Here is a 10,128-nt window from a genome sequence, read left to right as displayed (position 1 = left end):
AGAAATATTGAATCCGAACCTAGACCGGGGAAAAGCCAAGCAAATCGACTAAATCGACTAGTCGCCACATTTCGTAATCCGAGGTAAGTTGTATGTAAATAATACAACTACATCAATAATGTATATGTGTTGAATTTTATTTAAATTAATATAGCGTGAATGAATGGCTTGATTTTGAAATTGGGAAAGTATGATGATAATAGAGATGGTAGAGTTCTTGTTCGAACTTAAGAAATATATCGGATATTCATGCCATGACATATGGGTTATTATGGGCTAGTGTAAGACATGTCCGGGACATGCATCAGCTACATTATGAGAGCCAGTGTAAGACCATGTCTGGGACATGGCATCGGCATCGAAACGAGTGTTAGTGTAAGACAATCCTGGGACATGCATAGGCTACGAGATGATAGTCAGTGTAAGACCATGTCTGGGACATGGCATCGACATGAAATATGAGCTAGTGTGAGACCGTGTCTGGGACATGGCATCAACATCTTACCCACGTTTGAGGCTTAATGAATATCCGGTAGTGTTCTGAATAGTTCAACGGTGAGTATTATGACTTTAAGTTAAGGAGCTTGGTATAACCGAGTTGTGAGTGGTACAGGTACCTAGTTGAAATGTATGAGATCTAAGCCCGATATATGCTATGAAAGTTATATGGATAGGGATGAGTAAGTTATGCTTGCGCCTACTTTTGTGTTATGAGCATGTTAATGAATGGTAAAATTGTTGTTGTATATTTATTTATATGCAACTTACTAAGCTTCATGCTTACTCCCTCTCCTTTTCCATTTTCTTATAGTGCCGCCTATCTAGCTCAAGGACCAACAAAAGTCAGAGATATCGATCACACTATCAATCGAAGCTTTCGGTATAGTTTGATTTATATTTTTGAATATAGCATGTATAGGGCTTAGACTTTACTATTTTTGTGTCATTGAAAATCGGCCAAATGTGTTGGCTTCGATTGGAGACCCTTCATTTTGTATTAAGCCTCGAATGGTGGCAAATATTTATTTTGAATTATATACAAAGATGTATTTTCATAGATGAATAAAATGCATCATTGGGATGTTGTCCATTATGGCTGATTGGTTTAAATAAGTTATCTTTATATTGGTTTGGTTGTCTTTGTGTCGGTTGTGTAAGTAAGGGTAGCAAATAGGCTTGGTAAATAGTCTTATATCGTCAACACGAGTAGACACACGGGCGTGCGTCTAGGCCGCGTGTGAGACAGGGCCAGCCCCAGGGGCATGTTGTTCAGCCGTGTGTCCCCTGCATGTAAATTTTGCAAGGCAATATGCATGATAGTAAATACATGGCCAGAGACACGGCCATGTGTCTCTGCCATGTGTAGGGTATGGCCTAGCACACAGACGTGTGCCTTGGCCGTGTAACCTTTAAAAAATGTTGACGTTAGAAACATAATGTCCAAGTTTTTGTACATAGGCTAGGACACAGACGTATCATGGTCGTGTGAAGGACACGAGCCATGGACACGGGCATGTGCCAAGCCGTGTGAAAACTCCTATAGGTGTGCATTTGGAATTAATTTCACATGGGTGTTGGACACAAGCGTGTTCCCTGTATTGTCTAGGCTGTGTAAGCTACACGGGCCAACAACCCAACCATGTCCGATTGGTCACACGGGTGTGTTGCCCCTATGTCAATTATCATTTTTCTAAAGTTGACTGAAGAATCCAAGTTGTTTTTAATTATTTTCGATGTGCATTTCTGGCCTGGTAGGCCCATATTAAGGACGCGTTGATAAGCTTGAGAAAGTTTTAAATTTTTCCCAGTCTTGGAGACTCGGAATTGGTCGTAAGCACGAGTTTAAGTTAGGTAACATCTTGTACTCCGTCCCAACGTAGGATACGGGTATGAAGTGTTACATTTGGTGGTATAAGAGCATGGTTTAGTTGGTTCTAGGACTAACTTAGCGAGAGTATGAGTCTAGCTATACATGCCATAACTGTATATTGATATTGTGACAACTTCTGACGATTATAAATTGTATTTTTATATAGTAAATGGATATTGATAGAGCCACAGTGGATGACGTGGAGAGTAACACGCCGACTCCCGCTAAAGGGACAGAGCCAGTTGAGAGTGAGCTCGTGACTATGGGCCAAAGTGGAGGGGCTAGAGAAGCCTATCTCCGAATGATGGAAGCTTGGTACACGGAGTTCATTCATGTGAATCCAAACACTCTACCTCCCTCACCTCATCCGATTCTTCAGTATGCCCCGATAGCTCTGCAAGGCACGGACGTGTTTAGGAGAGAGAAGCCTTTGGTAGATAAGATCTGGAAAGAAGGGGCCAAGAATTGTGGGCTAACATAGATGACGACCTAGAGAAAGTAGATTTTTGGTTAGAGAATACCATCAAAGTGTTTGATGAACTGTCGTGCACGCCTGAGGAGTGTGTGAAGTGTGCAGTATCGCTCTTGTGAGATTTAGCCTACCGGTGGTGGAGCACTCTCATGTCTGTGGTACTGAGAGAGAGTAACTTGGGAATTCTTCCAGGAAGAGTTCCTAAAGAAGTATATTAGTCAGAGGTTTATAGACCAAAAGAGGAAGGAATTTCTAGAGTTAAAGCAAGGTCGTATGATAGTAGCGAAATATGAACGTGAGTTTGTGAGGCTTAGCAAGTATGTGCGGGAACGCGTATCTACAGAAGCCACCATGTGTAAGAGATTTGAGGACAACCTCAATGATGATATCTGAGTGTTTATTGGCATCTTAGAGCTACGAGAATTTTTAGTACTTGTTGAAAGAGCCTGTAAGGTCGAAGAGCTTATTAAAGAAATGAGGAAAATGGCTTTTGAGTCATGGGATACAAAGAAAAGGCAGATGGGGAAGTCACATCAGTCCTCATCAAAAAGATCAAGAGAGTTTATGACCTGATCGAATGCTTCGGTAGGGTTCTCGAATAGAAACAAAAATAAACAGAACACGGCATCTAGAGCCCAGACAGCTTCTATAGCGAATGTTGGTAGTGCTCGACCAAATAGGCCTAGATGTTCACAATGTGGTAGGCGTCATTTGTGTGAGTGCTGAGGGAATGAAAGGGGCTGTTTCAAGTGTGGAGCATTAGGACATTTCATTCGAGATTGTCCCAAAATAGAAAAGAGTGAGAAACGACAAGAAGGGAAGGGAAGTAGTGCTCCTTTGAAAGGTAGATCACAAAAGAATGCCGGAAGTGGGACTAGCGTTAGAGGCACACCAAGAGATATTGCAGTGAGGTCATAGGGTAGAGCGCCTGCAAGGACTTACGCTATTCATGCCCGAGAAGAGGCCAAGTCTCTCGATGTGATCACGGGTTCTTTTTCTATCCATGAAATATCTGTTGTTGCTTTAATTAACCCGGGGTCTACCCACTATTATATTTTTATGGATTTGATACCTCGTATGAACATGATAGTAGAGTCCACTGAGTTTGTGATAAAAGTGTCCAACCTTTTAAGCAGACATGTGCTAGTTGATCAAGTGTGTAGAAATATTGTCCTTTTACAATTAGAGGTCATTGTTTTCTGGATAACCTGATGTTATTGCCATTTAATGAATTTGATGTAATTCTTGGGATGGATTGTTTGACCTCTCATAGTGTTGTAGTAGACTATGGGAGAAAAGTTATCAAACTAAAATGTGAAGATGGAAATATCCTTTGGGTTGGACCAGATGAATCAGATAATTTTCCTATAATAGTATCGTCTTTGACTGTTGAGAAATATTTGAGAAAAGGATATAAGGCTTATCTAGATTTTGTGCTAAATACTCAAGTGTCTGAGTTGAAGGTTGAATTTGTACCAATGGTTTGTGAGTTTGCAGATGTATTTCTGGAGGAATTACCCGGATTACATTCAATAAGGGAAGTTGAGTTTGGAATCGAGTTGGTCCCCGATATGGTACCCATCTCGATCACTTCGTATTGGATGGCTCTGACTGAACTGAAAGAATTGAAGGTACAGTTGCAAGAGTTAATGGATAAGGGCTTTGCGAGATCGAGTTTTTCACTGTAGGGTGCTCCAGTACTTTTTGTGAAAAAGAAAGATGGGCCAATGAGGTTATGTATCGACTATAGACAGCTCAATAAAGTAACAATGAAGAACAAGTATCCTTTGCCAAGGATCTATGACCTATTTGATCAGTTAAAGGGAGCCACTATATTTTCCAAGATTGACCTGAGGTCAGGATACTACCAGTTGAGAGTGAAAGAGCAAGATGTACCGAAGATTACATTTTGGACAAGATACGATCTTATGAGTTTCTCGTCATGCCTTTTGGTTTGACTAATACCCCAGCGGTGTTTATGGATTTGATGAACCGCATTTTTTGGTCGTATTTGGATAAGTTTGTTGTGGTATTTATCGACGGCATACTGATTTACTCACGTGATGAGAGTGAACATGCGAAGCATTTGAGGATTGTATTACAGACCCTGAGAGACAAACAATTGTACACCAAGTTCAGTAAGAGCAAATTCTGGCTTAGAGAGGCTAGATTTTTAGGACACATTGTGTCGGGTGATGGGATTAGAGTTGACCCAAGCAAAATCTCAGCTATTGTTGAATGGAAACCACTGAAGAATATGACGGAAGTCCGAAGCTTTTTAGGTTTTTCTGGATATTATAGAAGGTTTGTTCAAGAGTTCTTTATGGTAGCTACCCTGATGACAATGCTTCTGCAAAAAGATGTCAAGTTCGAATGGACAAAAAAGTGCCAACAGAGTTTCGAGCAATTAAAGTATTTGTTGATCGAAGCCCTAGTGCTAGTGCAACTGGAGTCAGACAAGGAATTTGTGATTTATAGTGACTCCTCCTTGAATGGTTTGGGGTGTGTGCTCATGCAAGAAGGCAAGGTTATAGCCTATGCCTGAAGATAGCTAAAGCCACATAAGAAGAATTACCCGATGCACGATTTGGAGTTGACCGCCATCGTATTCGCATTAAAGATTTGGAGACACCGTTTGTATGGCGAGAAATGCTGAATATTTATCGATCACAAAAGTCTCAAATATTTGATTACTCAAAAGGAATTGAATCTACAGCAACGGTGGCTAGAGCTGATAAAGGATTATGAGTTGGTGATTGACTATCACCCGAGCAAGGCGAACGTGGTCACCGATGCCCTGAGTAGAAAATCGTTATTTGTGTAAAGAGCAATGGATGCCCAACTGGCTTTATTAGATGATAGTTCGATCCTAGCAAAGTTGAAAGCTAGACCGACATTTCTACAAGAGATTCCTGAGGCACAGAAAGATGATAAGGAGTTGCAAGTTAAGAAGACTCAGTGTGTGATGGAAAATGAATCTGGGTTTCGTATTGGTGTTGATGGATGTTTAATGTTCAAAAATAGAGTTTGTGTACCCAAGGGCGATGAGCTTATTCAGAAGATTCTGCAGTAGGCACATAATGGTTGTTTGTCCGTCCACTCGGGCAATGTAAAAATGTATAACGACCTGAAGAAGATATATTGGTGGTCATGGATGAAAAGAGATATTTCAGAGTTCATTTCCAAGTGTTTTGTGTGTCAACAAGTGAAGGCTGAACACCAAGTACCTTGGGGTCTACTTCAGTCTATAACGGTTCTATAGTGGAAGTGGGATCAGATTACCATGGATTTTGTGATAGGTTTGTTGGTAACCCCGAAGAAAAAGGATGTTGTTTGGGTGGTTGTGGATAGGCTAACCAAGTCGACACATTTTATACCAGTGCTTACCGACTACTCCCTTGAGAGATTGGTTGAATTGTATGTTTTCAAGATTATGAAATTACATGGGGTGCCCTTGTCGATATTTTTAGATAGGGACCTGAGATTTTCCTCGAGGTTTTGGAAAAAGTTACAAAAGGCTTTGGGAACAAGGTTGAGTTTTAGCATAGCATTTCACCTGCAAACAGACGGCCAGTCAGAAAGAGTGATTCAGATTTTAGAAGACATGTTGCGATGTTGTGTTCTCGAGTTTCAAGGTAGTTGGGAAAGGTATTTTCCATTGGTTCAATTCGCCTACAACAACAGTTATCAGAAAAGTTTGAAGATGGCGCCTTATGAGGCTTTGTATGGATGAAAGTGTCGAACACCCTTATATTAAACTGAAGTCAGAGAGAGTCAGATTCACGGAGTCAATTTAATCAAAGAGACTGAAGAGAAAGTTAAAGTGATTTGTGACTATTTGAAGGCTGCCTGGGATAGGCAGAAATCCTATGCGAATTTGAAACAGAACGAGATCTAATTTCACGTCGGTGATTGAGTGTTTTTGAAAGTATCGCCGTGGAGAAAGGTTCTCAGATTTGGTTACAGAAAGAGTAGGGCCGTTTTCCTATCAATTGGCTTTACCACTGGAATTGGAAAAGATTCACGAAGTGTTTCATGTGTCCATGCTACGGTGATATAGATCAGATCCTTTGCATATGATTGTGCCAACAGAGGTTGAGATTCTTTCAGACATGACTTATGGCGAAGAGCCAGTCCAAATTTTGGCTTAGGAAGTCAAACAGTTAAGGAATAAGAGTATAGCAGTCATGAAAGTTTTGTGGCTTAGACATGGAGTCGAGGAAGGCACATGGGAACTCGAGGAGACTATGAGAGATCAGTACCCGAATTTATTCACCGGTAAGATTTTTAGGGACGAAAATCCCTAAGGGGGGAGAAATGTAACAGCCCGATTTAGGGCCTAGTCAGAATAGTGGTCTTGAGACCACAAATTTGATGCCATGAAAACTATTTTATTATTATTTGGATCTATTAGCATGTTTTTAAGAGTACGTGAAAATTTTGGTGAGTCAATTTTAGCGTTTAGAAGACTAATTGAGAAAAAGAACTAAATTGAATAAAGTGCAAAAGTCTTAAATTGATAGCTAAAGGTGTTGAATTACCAAGAAACCTAAGTTGGGTGTCTTTAAAGGGCACATGGACATTAAATAGGATGCTAGCCAGCCATAGGGGACATAAGAAAGAGAAATGGTCAAGATTAGGTGGCTTGGTGACCAATTTTGACTAAATTAAAAATAAAATAAGGAGAAAAATATATCATCTTTTCCTCTTCTTCTTCACCACTGAAAAATGCAGCCATTAGATGGTTTTTAAGCTTCAAAACTTTTAGCCACTTAGTCTCTCTACAAGTAAGTGATTTTAATGAGTTTTCTTGATGATTTTACATTTTTGAGACCCTTGTGTCATAAGCTTTCTAATGAGGGCAGTATTTTGCAAAACGATTAAGAGTCTAGGGTTTTTCCATGGAAGGATTTGTGATGTTTGCTAAGTCTTGGGTGTCTTATAAACAACTTTTGTGAAAAGTGTTAGCATGAAAATAGCTAAAAGGACTACATTGCATAAGTTGTAAAATAGATGTTAAATATGTGAAATAGTGGGAATTTAGAGTTGCTATAAGAGTAAAAAGGGTTCATCTAGGCTTAAAATGTGAAGAAATTTGATAAAAAATGATTTTCGGGCCTAGGGGTAAAATGGTCATTTTGTCAAAGTCTAGGGCCAAAATGGTCATTTTACCAAAAATGTGAATTTTTGATTTCCTAATTTTATTTAGAGACTAAATGAGTACATTTCGCTATTACAGATCAAGAAATACCGAATCCGAACCTAGAGCGGGGAAAAGCCAAGCAAATCGACTAAATCGACTAGTCACCACATTTCGTAATCCGAGTTAAGTTGTATGTAAATAATACAACTACATCAATAATGTATATGTGTTCAATTGTATTTAAATTAATAGCATGAATGTCTTGATTTTGAAATTGGGAAAGTATGATGATAATAGAGATGTTAGAGCTCCCGTTCGAACTTAAGAAATATATCGGATATTCATGCCATGACATATGGGTTATTGTGGGCTAGTCTAAGAGATGTATAGGACATGCATCAGCCACATTATGAGAACCAATGTATGACCATGTTTGGGAATGGCATCGACATCGAGATGAGTTCTAGTGTAAGACATGTCTGGGACATGCATTGGCCTTGAGACGTAAGCCAGTGTAGGACATGTCTGGGACATGCATCGACTATGAGATGATAGTCACTGTAAGACCATGTCTGGAACATGGCATCAACATGAAATATGAGCTAGTGTAAGACCGTGTCCTTACCTACGTTTGAGGCTTAAAGAATATCCGATAGTGTTCTGAATGGTTCAACAATGAGTATTATGACTTTAAGTTAAAGAGCTTGGTATAACCATGTTGTGAGTGGTACAGGTACCTATTTGAAATGTATGAGATATAAGATCGATATATGCTATGAGATTTATATGGATAATGATGAGTAAGTTATGCTTGCACCTACTTTTGTGTTATGAGCATGTTAATGAATGGTAAAATTGTTGTTGTATATTTATTTATATGCAACTTACTAAGCTTCACGCTTACTCCCTCTCCTTTTCTATTTTCTTATAGTGCCGCCAATCTAGCTCAAGGACCAACGGAAGTCATAGATATCGATCACACTATCAATCGAAGCTTTCGGTGTAGTTTGTTTTAAATTTTTGAATATGGTATATATAGGGCTTAGACTTTACTATTTTTGTGGCATTGAGAACCGGCCAAATGTGTTGCCTTGGATTGGAAACCCTTAATTTTGTATTAAGACTTGAATGGTGGAAAATATTCTTTTTGAATTATATGCAAAGATGTATTTTTATAGATGAATAAAATGCATTATTGGGATGTTGTCCATTATGGTTGATTGGTTTAAATAAGTTATCCTTGTATTGGTTTGGTTGTCTTTGTGTAGGTTGTGTAAGTAATGGGGGCAAATAGGCTTGGTAAATAGCCTTATATCATCTACACGGGTAGACACACGACCGCGTGTCTAGGCCGTGTGTGACACACGGCCAGCCCCATGGGCGTGTTGTCCAACTGTGTGTCCCGTGCACGTAAATTTTGCAAGTCAGTATGCATGATAGTAAATACACGAGTAGAGACACAGCTGTTGTCTCAGCCGTGTGAAGGGCACAGCCTAGGTGTGACCCTTGAGAAATGATGATGCCAGAAATAGAATGTCCAGGTTTTTCCCCAGGTCTAGGACACGAGTGTGCCATGCCCATGTGAAGGAAACGGGCCAGGGACACGGGCTTGTACCAAGCCATTTGAAAACTCCTATAGGTGTGCATTTGGAATTAATTCCACATGGGTGTCAGACACAGGCGTGTCCCTGTATTGCCTAAGTCGTGTAAGCCACACAGGCCAACAACGTGACCATGTCAAATTGATCACACGGGCATGTTGCCCCTTCCACAAGCATGTGTGCCCCTGTGTCAAGTGTCATTTTTCTAAAGTTGACTGAGGAATCAGAGTTGTTTTTGATTGATTTTTTATGTGTATTTTGTGTAACGCCTCGATTTTTGGGCCTGGAAGTATTGGGCCTTGAGTCTGGGTTTGGGTGGAAAATGGCCCGAATAATTTGGATGTTAATATTATTTCGTATGTTTAGTTTAGTAATTAAATAAATTACGAAGGTTTTATGGTGTGAGAAAAAAAGGCCCAAGAGTAAATTTAATTCGAGGCAATTCCTGAATTTTAATTTTGGGAGAGAGGGTTCTGACGATTTGGGCTTTTAAAGTTGAGGTGGTAAAATAGGACACAAATAAGGCCTTGGTAAAGTGGCAAGATGGCACCACTAAGTTCCTAAAAAAATGGCGTCTGGGAAGGAATTAAAGGTCCAGGGTTCAAGTTGCAAGGTAGGCATATTGTTATTTTTTTTAGGCATGTGTCGGGCATGTGATCACTTAAGTGAATTTCGGCAAGGGTTTAGTTGTTATTAGGGGTTAGGTTCTTTTCTTTTTCTGTCTTGGAGAATTAGGGTTAGCCACCTAAAAGCTTTCACTGTCATTCATCCTTTTTGAGTTCTCACAAAAGTTGAAAACGCAAATTCCTTCTCTTTGGTGCCGATTTCTTCTTTCTCTCTTTTTCCTCCATTTTCTTTCTTCCATTTTACATTTTCTTCTAGCCGAAACCTTCTGATCAACTTACTCATCTCCTCTGTCGATCCCATCCTCCACAAAACCTCTATACCCGATTGCCATAAAAGCCGAAATCCCGAAAACTCACTTCTTGTGCCGATTTCTCCAAGCCAAAATCATTCAGTTATTTTTGTTCTTTTTGATCAA

Source organism: Gossypium hirsutum, chromosome A11 (assembly GCF_007990345.1).
Source record: "Gossypium hirsutum isolate 1008001.06 chromosome A11, Gossypium_hirsutum_v2.1, whole genome shotgun sequence".
NCBI lineage: Eukaryota > Viridiplantae > Streptophyta > Magnoliopsida > Malvales > Malvaceae > Gossypium > Gossypium hirsutum.
The sequence above is the reverse complement of the archived record's forward strand: the minus strand, read 5'-3'. Positions refer to the sequence as shown.